General features: G+C 39.6%; 1 protein-coding gene across 1 annotated transcript in view; it reads right to left on the bottom strand.

Annotated features, from left to right (window-relative positions):
* The window catches only part of LOC118322342 (voltage-dependent R-type calcium channel subunit alpha-1E), an 88,363-nt gene that overhangs the window by 74,562 nt on the left and 536 nt on the right, over positions 1 to 13,265 (bottom strand). The window lies entirely within an intron of this gene.

Genomic DNA, 13,265 nt, shown 5'->3' with positions numbered 1-13,265 from the left:
ACATGGGAATATCTAACAGTTCTATTGTGTACCTATATTAGCACGTGTCTCTGTTTAGGTGGAAGGCCTGATCATCAATCAACAACATTAGACAAGAATATTTCCATGGTTGTGACCCAAGTGAAAGGAATTTACTTTTTCAGCCACCTTCAGGCAATCCAAGCATTTTCTTTGAATTGTCAACATTCAAAACATATTTAGGTGTTTCAGGGAATGTTTCTATTACACAGCATTAATGTGCAGGGGTTTAGAGGCTTTCTTAGTCCAAACATGTTCTTCACATTCACATTCAAAAACATAAAAAAAAAAAAAACATTAAATCCTGATGATGGAAGTCCATCATAATATACAGTGAAAGGGAAGCAGGAAGGCTAATAAAAATAAATAAATCTATGAATAAGGATTTATCAGTGACTGCTCGGTGCTGCAGCCATTTACTTTTTAAATTAAACCATCCATTAGTCCATATATCTATCTGGCTCAAAATTAGAGTGAATGAAAAGATTGTTAATAATCAAACTGGCAGCCTGACAGATCAATATTGTCAACGGACGGCTGTAAATTTACCAGAAAGGTGTGCAAGGGCCTGACAGTCATAAGCAGAATGCTGGTAGGCTGCTGGACGGCGGGAAACCAGGAAAAGTAAGAGCAGTGGGCAGTGTGTAGGAGGAAGAGTGTGAGAGGAAAGGAGAGAGTCAAAAACCCTTATCCTGACCCCCTTACACCTCTGATCCAACCAAAGACCTGAATGAACATCAGGTAACTCAGTGATTGTGTTTATATCTTTCTCAGATATTGGAAAAATGGTCCCAAAACTCTCAACAATAATAAAATCAACTCTCAAAAACTCAATCCAAGGTTATTACGAAGACTGTCCCAGCAGCTGCAGATTGGGTATGCTTGATTTTTCACTCCACATGACAGTATTCCCCCACATCAATGCCTAATGGCTTCGTAAGTGGCAGCTGCTCTGATCTGGAAAACATACTGTGCAGACAAGCTTGACTGAAGCTGCAGTGAATCACTAAGACTGTGGATTATCAATGTCCTCTGGTGTGCTGAACACACAATCTAATACACACAGGATCAAATCAAACTTTGGCTTCAGATGAATAAGAGGGAAGAATGATTCGTCAGTTCTCTGTGTGTTTGCAGTGCTTCTCTTTATCAGTGTTTCAGCATGCAGAGGAGGTGCCGGTGTGCCAAATTAAACCTAAAAAGGGCTTTAAAACTTTCAATATGTGAGGTCTCACTTTATTTATTCTGATTGTTCCTCTGCATGAATAATTCTCAAGGAAATCTATTTTGATTATTCATCTTCTCCTGTGAATCCCTCCAGTTGGATTCTGATGCCTCATTCAGCGCATTTACCCATTCATTTCAAATGACATCATAATATAAACAAATGATTACTTCACAGGCTAAACACCATCCGCTTGTCTTATGAATGCATGCATGGGCCTGGGTCTGTGCAGCGGGCAGTTCTGAGCAGCTCCACTAGGGGTCACAGACATGCCACTGAAGTCGCAGTTTGCTGCTATGTTGGATATTGATGATGGCTCAGTTTGCTTACCCAGCATCCTTCTTCCCATTTGTCAGAACGACTCCCTCCTGGAGCAAAATAAGTCACGCAGCTGCAACATTTAGGCTCCCTCTGGTTTTGGGTGGAAATAGAAGTGATGAATACCTCACACACACACTTCAGACGTGTCTCTGGCTTGTTTCCCTGCATATTGGCCTCAAAACAATGGCTGATGTTTGGATCTCGATGCTGGCCACATACTAAACAACCCATCACTGAAATAGGGACCAAAAAAAAGGTAATTTAGATATAGCTAAGGTTCCCTGCTAAGTCCATTTGGCTTGAAAGCATCAGTGGCTGAAAGAAATCCTGTTGCACTACAAAGGTATTATTTGCTCCAATAAGCTAACAGCCTTGAACTCTCAGAGCACAGCACAATCATCTTTGATATTTAAATCTGAAGCTTTGAATAAACGACTGAATTCAAGGTCTATGACGGGGCGCACATTCATCCTCTTCAGCGTGTCAGGACTTTAATGTCCAAACAAGCACGTGACATACATGTGTTGTGTGCATACGTGCTAGTTTCAGCATAAGCACACCGCCTTCCTATGCACACACCTATTACAGTACAGTAAGTATTAAAGCTTTGTGTTAAAAAAAATTGCCATGATTGTTTTGACATTTCAGTGGATATATATTTCAACTAAATCCTGCCTTTCAAATAGATGATTTTATTGGTTTTCTTATTTATAACTTGATATTTTGCCACCTGGAACCTTTAAGACCCAACTCACTTCCTTCCTCATGTTAGCTGATAGCCTGTTTCTATTTTGATAATAAGGGGGGTTAAAGGTATAACTTCTCTAGCCAAACATCATTATACAAGAGCGTTTTATTTGTCTGTTGCATGCGTACACACTGGTGGAACAGGTGGACGGGTCACATTGCTTCCTGTGCTAAATGGTTTCCTATCAAAAGAGAGTGTGGGAGGTCAACACAAAGTGCTGCTTTTTCTAGCTGAACCTGCACAGCAAACCAGCTGCTCAGCAAATAAGAGAGACAGTGAAGTAAATCAAGTTAAAGCCTCTGGAAATGTGGCTTGAAATAGTACAAATGCATCTATAATATCAAAGCTGATTGAGAGTGTCTGGTTAAGCATCCACAAAAAATCTGTGTGAGTGAAAATAAATGTTGATAACTATTAGAAAATCTCCCTCAGTAATACTGCTGTAGATGGGGCAGCAGCACAACATATTTTAGCCACCTGAAAAAGAAAAATCAACATCAATTTAGGAGTATACTTTCCCCGCTTTACTTTGCAGTCAGACAGCGTTTCTGACAGGACACTAGAGCTGCTACTTGCTGTGGATCGAGGCACCTGTAGACCAGCAACTGTTCAGTGAGCTGTAGCACCAAGAGGCCAGCAGGCAGAGAGAGGCAGCGAGGAAAACAAGTTTAGAGCAAATATATTTTCACATGTAACTCAGGGATTTAAAGATTTATTTTGACCAAGCCAGAGTTGGTGAACAAAGACGGTGACTTTTATTTTGTTTCTGTCCGAGTTTGCGTCAGTTTCGCGATGAGTTAACAAAGCAATTGCTTTTGAGCATGGAAAGGAAGAGGGACAGACCCCGACACTGTTGGCACCATGCATGGGAATTACAATATAATATGTATTTTTATTTTTATAAATTTGTTGCTAGTAAATTTTTGGAAATATCGTCACTAAGATGGGTCTGAAAATGTGCCTAATCTAGCGAAACATTCATCAAGTTGGCAATACTGGAGTCAAGTTAGACTCAGGCAGATTGAGCCGGAGCCGAGAGGTTTTAAAGCACCCATGGATTTTTTATTGGTTTGTGTACTTTTCATAAAAAGTCCGAGCATAAGCGCGCCCAATCCAAACCCAATAGTCTCTTCATTTACTTTTTAGATATTAACTACTATGTACATACGACCCTAAATTACATAGTTTGAAGGCTATTGTGGATTTGGGTTTCTAGTTACTTTAAAATAATTATCTAACATGAATTTTGTTTTGTTTTGACAGAAAGATGCTTCAAGGTCCAAAAATGATTAACTTTCTGAGTAACTTAGATTTAGCTCTCCTCAGCAGCTTCTTGTTTTAGTTTCCAGAATTACAGTTAAGACAGCTACACTTCTGAGTCCACTCACTTAATTAAAAAAAGATATAAAACGTTAAATTCCATTCTGCACAGAGCCTGAAACATTATTATAAGATACTGCTTGTACGAATTGAGTTATCAGCACATCTATGGTCTTTAATTATTGAACAGATAATAAATGTTGATCTATGCAAGTGCCTGCAGACCATATGCATTGAGACTCACAGCTGCACAATGTGTGTGTGTTTGGTGCGTGCACATGTGAATGTGAATGTGCAATAGTAAATGAGACAGCATGCTGCAGTCATGTGGTGTTGAATGAGAGGACCAGAGGCCATATTTCATAGAGAGCTCCCCATGAGACGTAGCTGGTGTCAGGGAAGCAGACCATGAGCCCAGAGATGCATGGTAGTAACATTTCAGGCTGTAATACTGAAGAATGGGGAGCAGGGAATGGGGGCACGCTGATGTAGAGTAAAAATATGGGCCACGTGAGGGTGTTGAGCACGGAACTCACATCACAAAATGTTAATATTGGTTCGTTGGTCCACTTTGGTTCTGAAATATATATCAAAGAATAGAGGATTATCATTACATTCTTGCCACATTCATGATTTCCAGAGGATTAATCATTTACACTTTGACCACTGATTCGAGAACGACTCTGGTGAACATTTGTGGTATTCCTATCAGCCTCAGCTATACTTAGTTTTTTGTGCTAATTCGCAAATATTAGTATGCTAATATGCAAACCAAAATGGGAAATATGGTAAACATCATACCTGCTTAACCTCAGCGTATTAGTATTGTCATTGTTGGCATGTTGACATTAACTATGTTTCTATAGTAGCCCACAAACACACAGCTCTAAATAGGGCAGCCACCGTAGGTTCTTCTACAGGGCGAGTGGTATTCAGTTGGTTGCAATCTGCTTGATGCCCCTACATTCCAGTTCTCTAAGTTAGTCATATACTGATTCATTATCAGGCATTTTGAGATAATTGGCATTGGACGATGTGTGCGCTCACAAGGCCGATAGACAAAAAATGTCTTCAGACACATCTACAGGTAGCCTTGTCAGTGTGGCTGCTATGGAAAGATATTAGCGCTTTGTGAGTTTTGGGAAGGTGGGGAAAAGGTTGGTGTAAAGCCATGTATTATAACTCTCATGCATCGTGCTTTAAACATATGCATTAGTTTCCTACAGAACAGAATAAAATTATACATGACTTTTCTTTGTTTGGATATTGGCATTACATATCGGCCATTGGCAGCCTTGCTCTCTAAATAGCTGCATCGGCCAGTGAAAAACCCATATTGGTTGACCACTACTGTAAGTGAAGCCTAAAAGAACTGCACTTAAGAATGTGGGTGTAGACTCTTAATTTTTTAAATGAAATTATATTTGTCGTTGTTGATAGTGATAATAGAGAGAAGCCAGACAGAATCGAATCAGTGACATATACAATAATATAATCTAAATCCCAAAAGCAAGTTTTAAACACAAACTAATTTCATCAATCTTTGAAGTGTCTTTAATCATCAAAACCAAAGAGAACAATGACTGCAGTAATTAGAGCAGTAAAATATTAATTGTATTAATCAAGGGCTTTATACAAATGAGAGAAATTAAAGAGCAATATGAGGTCACTCACACCAAACACACACACACACAAACACAAAATTCAGGAAAAAGTTCATAACACTCCCTCTGTATCTGTCTGTCCACTCCTTTCTGCAGTAAGTAACTCTTTCCCATCCATTCACAGTCTTCATTTTACACCCCAGAGCAACATTTAATCAAACCCGGACACCATCATCTACTGACAGATCTCACATCTTGGTAACTCATGGTCTCTCTCCATCTCTGTGATGGTCATCAGCAGTGTCAGTTTGCAACATTTTGCCATCGAGAGAGAGAGAGAGAGGAGAGAAGGGTGAGAATGAATGCAGCAGTATACCATTTTATCGCTTAATGAGAAGCTCTCCGCTCTAAACGCAGCACAAGCCAATACATACTTGTCATAAAACAAATATGCTAGCTTGAATTACATGAAAACATTATTATAGAGTGTGCCAGTGAACGAACATTTCTACACATTCCCCTTGACACCCATTCTTTCTCAATAACGCTGCCCTCTCCATTCTGCATATTATTTGACAGACACATGGTTTTGTGGCTCGGAAAATGGCTTTTCAGCGTGTCATCATTAATAATTCACTTATGACAAACAGCTCTGACATTTACACTGCACTGGGTGTCTGTCTGACACTGACAGGGAGACAATAATGAAGGAGAAGGAGACCGATACAGGGAGAGACCGATTTTCTCTCAATTGTGTTCTGATGAAATTAGAAGGGTCAGGCCTAATAAAGTGTCAAACCTTCAGTAGTAAAACATTGGTGGAAGAAGCAAAGCTGCCTGTGGTGACCTTTTAAGAAATCGCCCAATGACCTCAAATTGAGTTTAAGTGAGTAACTATAGCTCAGAGAACAATGAAAAATAACCTAAGAGTGCAGTCGAGCCCCTTAAGCAAATCTTGCGAAATTGGTATGAATGAGCAAACAGGTTCACATGACATTTAGATTGCATGCCTTGCTGTCCAATTATGCCTCTGTTTGAAACATCAATCACACACTCCCTCAGTTTTCCAGAGACAAATGTGAATAAAAAATGTGTGAATGAGCTGCTGGCAGACTTGCCGGCTGACTAAGTGACGGGCTTTGTAATTCCCTGTCCTCTCTCCTGAATATCCGTCTGACTCGCAGCTCAACAGGTTGAGAATACACCGATGTGTGAGGCCCTCTCAGGGCAGCAGACTGCAAAGCTAATGCTTTGTGGGCAGACAGACACTAAGAGAAGCAGACAGATTGAAACCAGAGGTGGTGTCACTTCTTCGTTACTAGATTACTGGTTCTCCACTCTGTAGAGCAGCTTCACAAAACACTAGAGTTATATCAAAGATAGACTGACATGAAAGCAACAAATTGCATGGATTCAATTGTGCAGACATTTTTTCTTTGAATGTTATTTTGAAAATAATAACTACTTTGCCTGAGGAAGAGGACTCAAAGTGACAGCGTTTCAACAACAGTTGAGTATGTAATGAATAAAGAAATTGCTTCAACAAAACAAAACAAAACAAAGAAAAATCAAATACAGACAGAAAAGTGCTGTAAACTGTGTATTCTGAGGATTATTAACATGGTTTAAATGCATCTTTAATCATCATGTTTGTAAATGATTAATCATCTTCAATCATTTACAAACTTACTATGATAATAATGCAAATTAACACTGTACATACATTTAGCCAAATCAATGTGTATGCTCATATTAGCAAATGTCTTACCCAGTTAATAACAAAATTACCCAAGTGTTTTCATGAGATGAAGAGTCTATCAGTCTGTGAGGCTGTACTTAAGACACAGTGGGGCATTTACATTTAGTACTTAGTATTTGTCATAAACTAAAGTATAAAATGAAAACATCTAATGCCAAAAACAAGACATTTCACTCAAAACCACTAAATGACAACTTCATGGTGGAGCTGAAGGAAAAGTTAGGGGATCACCAAAGTCTGCAGGATTCATCTTCTGGGCACCATGAATACCTGTCTAAATCATTTCATCCCAATCCCTCCGATAGTTGTTGAGATACTTCAGTCTGAAGCCAAGTGGTGGACCGACATTGGTATTCACAAAGCTATGGCACTAGTGTGGCTAAAAGCAAAATCATTTAGTTGTGGCCTTGCTTGATGTCATGCTTCACGCAGACTTCAACTAAAACAACCAAAAAATCTAAGAATCTCCTTGTACTTTGTACTGGTAGATAAATAATGAGGCTTGTGCTTGGTGTGTAAAGAATGAAAACCCTGACGCTACTGTAAACAGGCAATTTTCCAACTGCAGCTGTGAGCAATGGAGCCAGGTGGACGCTTTATGGATGGTCAGCTACACAGACAGTGTGCTCCAATCAGGTTGTGATCAGAAGAAATGAAGATCACACACAGTGTGTCCAAGTCTATAAACACCCCTGCCGAGAATAGAACCAACACGGATGGGACACACAACCCTTTACAGATAACTGCTGATAACACAATGCACACACAGAGGTATACACCCACACACACACAAACACAGAGTGGCTACAGCAGTGAGGATGTGCTGGTGTCTCCATCTTTCATCTGTAACCACTGAGGCCTGCAGCATTTACAGAATACATTACCTGTGAAGTATTACATGAATTGTTGACTTGACATCCCCCAATATGTCTTCAGTGTGCAGATTTATGTGTTGTCAGTCAGCGTGGACAGTATGTCAGGCCATGGAATTTTAAATTCCTGTAATGGGTGTTTGTGAAAGTATGAATGTTTAAAACTAAAATGAGGAGTCTACAGTAAGGATTGCCTGGTTCCTCAGGGCAAGTAAAATGTTACGTCGGGCTAGTAACTCTAGAAATTCACTTGCTCACATCGTTATTTCTAGAGCTGATGATGGAAGAAGATACAGTCACCCATCTCGCTTCCTTCTGATTTCTGCTGAGAGCTGCACATGTGTAGTACCAATTGGGCACTGCTGAGAAAATGTCAGTGTCAGTTTATGAGCTGAAGTACAAGCGAACATTTCTATTATCCCAGAAAGAGGAGTTTAGTTGGGTGGTGTTAGAGGATATGGGCCAAACTCCAACTATGTTTGAGAGCAAGGCTGATTAAATGGGTAGTTTTTCAAAGGCAGATTAAGTTTTCGAAATACTTTACTCTTTGTTGCTATTTATTGCTGTTACTTCCTGCTTTATCTGGTAGGAATCAGATGTTTGCAATTGTAGTGGTTTCTTTGGAAAAGGTCTATATTTAAAACGTTTTATTGATGCTCCTGCACCTGGTTCCACCTCACATCAAGAACTTGGTAAGAAGTTGGCAAAGCTAAGCAAACAATATGTCTCTAATCATCTGTAATAATCTGTTAAGTATATGTTTCCCTTTGTGTCCGTGAAGAGAAGTGTCATTTACTCTTTTTGGAAACCTCTTTTAACAATACCATGATGATGCTTTAGTAATTACTGTCCAAATGAATCGGTCAGAGACTGTGGAGTGCCACTAGTGTATCATCACTGCTCAGCCCTTTTAACTTCAGAAGATGACAAACACACAAATGCTGGTGTGACACTGAACCCAGAACAATGGAAATCAAAACAAATCAAGGAACTAATTCAAGATTACACAGTAGGTCTACTCCCAGCCCACACATATATACACACACACACACACACACACACACACAACCTAGATGTCCTACAATGACTACTGGTTGTTCCCAGAATCCATTAAAATTCATCCTAAGGTGTAGCCTCATTCAAAGTGCTGTCACTTTGAAACCTTCCTTGTACTGCAATAGTAGTCTGCTCTGGCTCAATTTCCAAGTTCAGTTTAATGACTCGTGGATTTAGCATATGCTGCCATTAGTTTAACTACTCTAACTGCCTTGAATCTCTGCCTTGCAGTTTACTCCCAGAGCAATGCTCCTTCCACTGATTCTCTCTTTACTTCAGTGAAACTGTTCTGGAAATGGAGCTGCTAATACATCACAACCAGGCTGACCAGAAAAATCATTTAATATAATTAAATCTGCAGAACTTTATTTTAAATTCTAGTGGCAAATTCTGTTAGTCGGGCAACATGTTTGTGAAATGTCAATAGCAAAAACATTTCCAGGTGATGCATCGGCACAACCCTAAAAATTATGGCATTTTGGCATCGCATTCTCTCTCCCTCAGAAATGGAAACACACACACACAAAAAGACACACACAGCACAAAAGACAAATAGAGACCAAAACATGTTTAGAGTTCTCCTCTATTTGTGACCCATGTCGACTCCTGATACTGTTGAAATGCCTGATTGATTCAGCCTGATTACTGTCATTAGGGCCACGTAAACGCCAACTCTAAGTACCATTATTTCATCTAGCACTTCCGAATGGATGTCTTTATCCAGATTGCCATGTACCATACACACATATTCTCTCTCTGTCCCTTTCTCTCTCTTTCTCTCACACACACAAACACACACACATACGTATGTACGTACGTACAGACACAAAGCTGCTAAAAGCTGAACAAGATACCAGAATTGGAGGCTTTAATTGCTTCATTTACAAAGCAGCGTTTGCTGTTTCAACATGTCTTTCAAGTGAAGCTCTGTATGTGACGTGAATGTTTCAGAAGATCCCTGTTGCAAGCACATAAAAAAATACTAAAGACAAAGTCAGTGGCTTATTGAAGTTGCATTCATTGCTCATTACCATCCACAATACAAAGGGTTCAGAAGGAAACAGCACACAGATGGTTTTGTTATACTTACAGCCATCCATCAGGGGGGCTAAAAATGTGCAGGCTGACCTCAGACCAGGTCATGGCAACACCCGACTCAAATGAGTTCTTCCTCTGGGGAGTATGAGTACACTCAGCCAAGGTTGTGGCGATCAATCAGTAAGTTAGTATAGATATATCTATGATATGAAAATCCGCAGCAAATTTCATAGAACATTAGCTAGTTGGTATCTTGTGTAAAACACTAACAAACAGGCCAAAGTGAAGGTTATGTAATGGCCAAAGGACAGAGAGCATTTTCTTATGATATTCTGGGAAACTTGGACCAATGGTGACACCACGGTAACAACCAGAAAATCACTAATGGCAATCTGGTCATTAGTTTTAAAAATACGCTGTCATCACAGAACCCATTGGCTATCGTTAAATTTTAGAAATAGTTCACTGATTACGAATTTCCATCCAAAATGTCATGGCAATCCAGCAAGCAGCTTTTAGCAGCACATCTCCCGCTACTGACTAAACTGAACCAAGGGACGAACTGAGTGATGGACAGAATTATATTATCATGAGCTCTGTTGATAGCAGCAGCAAAAACTCACATAAACTTTCTTTTTTTTTTACTGAAATCACATACGTTTCCTTTGAAAAACAAAACCAGGTGCACACTTCGGCTCAGGTCATATTTTCCATCCTCCCGTCAGGTGGCTGTGGGTTTGCTGCTAAGTGGTCCTGAGAGGTGGATGTTCATGGTTGTAACGCATCCTGACTCACTCTGGTCATTGTCCTCTCAGCAGCAGAAGTGGAGATCTGTCATGTAGTATGGTAATAATTATACTAGGCAGGGCAGAGAGTAGTTATCTGGTCCATGACTGAGCATCTCTACAGGCCTGGTGATCCGGTATTCAACCACATCAATACTACTGTCACATGGACTTAAATATCAAATGCAAATTAAGGCAGGAGTTCTCATATCTCAAATTACTCCTCTTATTTCTAATTCGCCTTTCATCCCTTCCCTCCTCATCTCTTCCAATACATTTATTGTATGTCATTCATCTCCTCTCCACCTCCCACCCCCCTGAACCACTTTCTCTCCGCTGTCACGCTCCCCTCTGTCTCTTTAGCTATAGACATAGCTCAGCATGGGATGTGGCATCCTGTACCTGTGGTGAGGAAGGAGGGTGGGGGGCACAGAGGGTGCCAACGCCACTAGAGGTGAAGCCCCAGCTTCAGCAGGGAGACAGAGGGGGGGCCTCACCGCTATAATCAGCTAGAACTTCCACAGCGCCACGGGGCAGGAAACCAGTAAATACATACCCACACAGGCACATTCACATACACGCATGCACGTGGCATGAGCATGTGAATGAGCAAACAGTAAACACACACACACACACAATACACAATACACACAAAAACACAATATGTTACACAAGATTTGTTTCATATTTAAATGAATAGTATTTGTGAAATTGTTATTTTGCTGGTGATTTTTTATTTCTGGTGAATAGTGATGAAAAGATTGATACCACTGTAATGTTCTTACCAGTAAATATGAAGCTACAGCCGGCAGCTAGTTAGCTTAGCTTAGCAAGACGACAGGGAGCAGGGGAAACAGCTAACGAAATCTACCTACCAGCACATCTATAGTTCACAACTTAATACATTATATCACGTTTGTTTAATCCATACAAAAAAATGATTTGCTGTTTTATGGGGCTTTAGGTACCCGACTATGTCCTGGCTGGGTGCATACATGTCCTTGAATCTCTGCTGGCTGCCTTTCAATGGCTTGCAGCCAAAAAATAGTCCTATAATCCCTTACTAATCCAAGCCGCACCCCATTCACCTTCAACCTTCAACCCCCTGGCTGCTGGCTGTACACAGATATGAGAATGGTCTCTTCATCTAATCTTACTCTCAGTCAGAAAGTGAATAAGGGTATTTTCCAAAATGTGAAACTATTCCTTTAAACCTGCAATCATACCCACTAAACAGCACTGTGAACATTCACAAACCCCTAATTAAATATTCATGTGTAACTACTGTCAACACATACCGTATTTCTTTGTTTGTTTGACACTACTAATGAAAAAAAGTGTGAAAATGTTTGTCTAATTCTACCCTAAAGAGAGAAATCTGAGGCAGGTGTGAACACTAAATTTGAATTTCTCGGTGAGACTTTTTCTATATTCTCAGTTGACTGTATAGAAAATGTACTAAATCAACATGAAGTTACTGTGATAAGAGATTTTGTCAGTATCACCCAGCCCTACTCGACAGCTGGATGAATACTATCACTGGATTACACAAATTAAGTGTTGCAGTCTGGCTGCAACGAAGCTAAACATTTTAGCAAATTTAGTTGCATCCCCATAGATTTGCTCAGTTTGTTAAAATAAAAGTTGGTTCCTGTTAGTGCTTAGTGATATACCGGCTGAACCGAATTTTTCATATACTGCCATACCAGTGCATCACTGAAACAACAACAAGTCATAGAACAAGAAATATCTCTTTGAATACTTAAAAATGTTGGGTATTTTATCAGAGTTTATGGTGTTGATATAACTATTTTAATATTTTATTTTTGTAAAAGGAAGCAATGTTGTTGCCATAAAAATTGTTATCATTTTGTGGTGCTAAGAAAAGCTTTATAGTAATCAAAGCCTTTATATATATTACATGATGGCATTGTGACAACATGATATACCGTAAAACCGCTAGAATCTTACCAAAAACTGTGATAAAAGATTTTGGTCGTACCGCCCACCACTAGTCCCAGGTACACTGATAGCTCTGCTTACAGGAAGTGATGAATAGAAACTTTACATGCCACAGGGGAAAGTGAATGGAGTACAATAGATTTATTTATAGCCCACTAACATGCTGGGTATGTTAAAATTAAAGTTAAATAAAACAACTGGAACAGCGCCACAGGAATGAATTATACTCTGAGATTCTAACACATCTCTATGAATGTACAACAAAGTGATGTTTGTTCAGTACTATTTTAATAAAAAGCAAACGCTGTTACCATATTTACATATGGCCAAGACATTATTGTGTGCAGCTGTGTTGCTTTTGTCTGTTTCTGCATGCTGTGAGATCTGAAGTAGATATCTATACTATCTAGACTCTATACTTTAAAAAGCACCTCATTTCATAAAAACAGCCCTGAAGAAAACTTTGGTAAAACAGACAATATTTATGATAAAGTTCAGGATAATTTAGCAGGTAGAACAAAGTGAGAGCCAGGGTTCTGTATTTATATTAGCATCAT

This window comes from Morone saxatilis, unplaced genomic scaffold, assembly GCF_004916995.1.
Source record: "Morone saxatilis isolate NCDOM2014 unplaced genomic scaffold, NCSU_SB_2.0 Contig12, whole genome shotgun sequence".
NCBI lineage: Eukaryota > Metazoa > Chordata > Actinopteri > Moronidae > Morone > Morone saxatilis.
The sequence above is the reverse complement of the archived record's forward strand: the minus strand, read 5'-3'. Positions and strand labels throughout refer to the sequence as shown.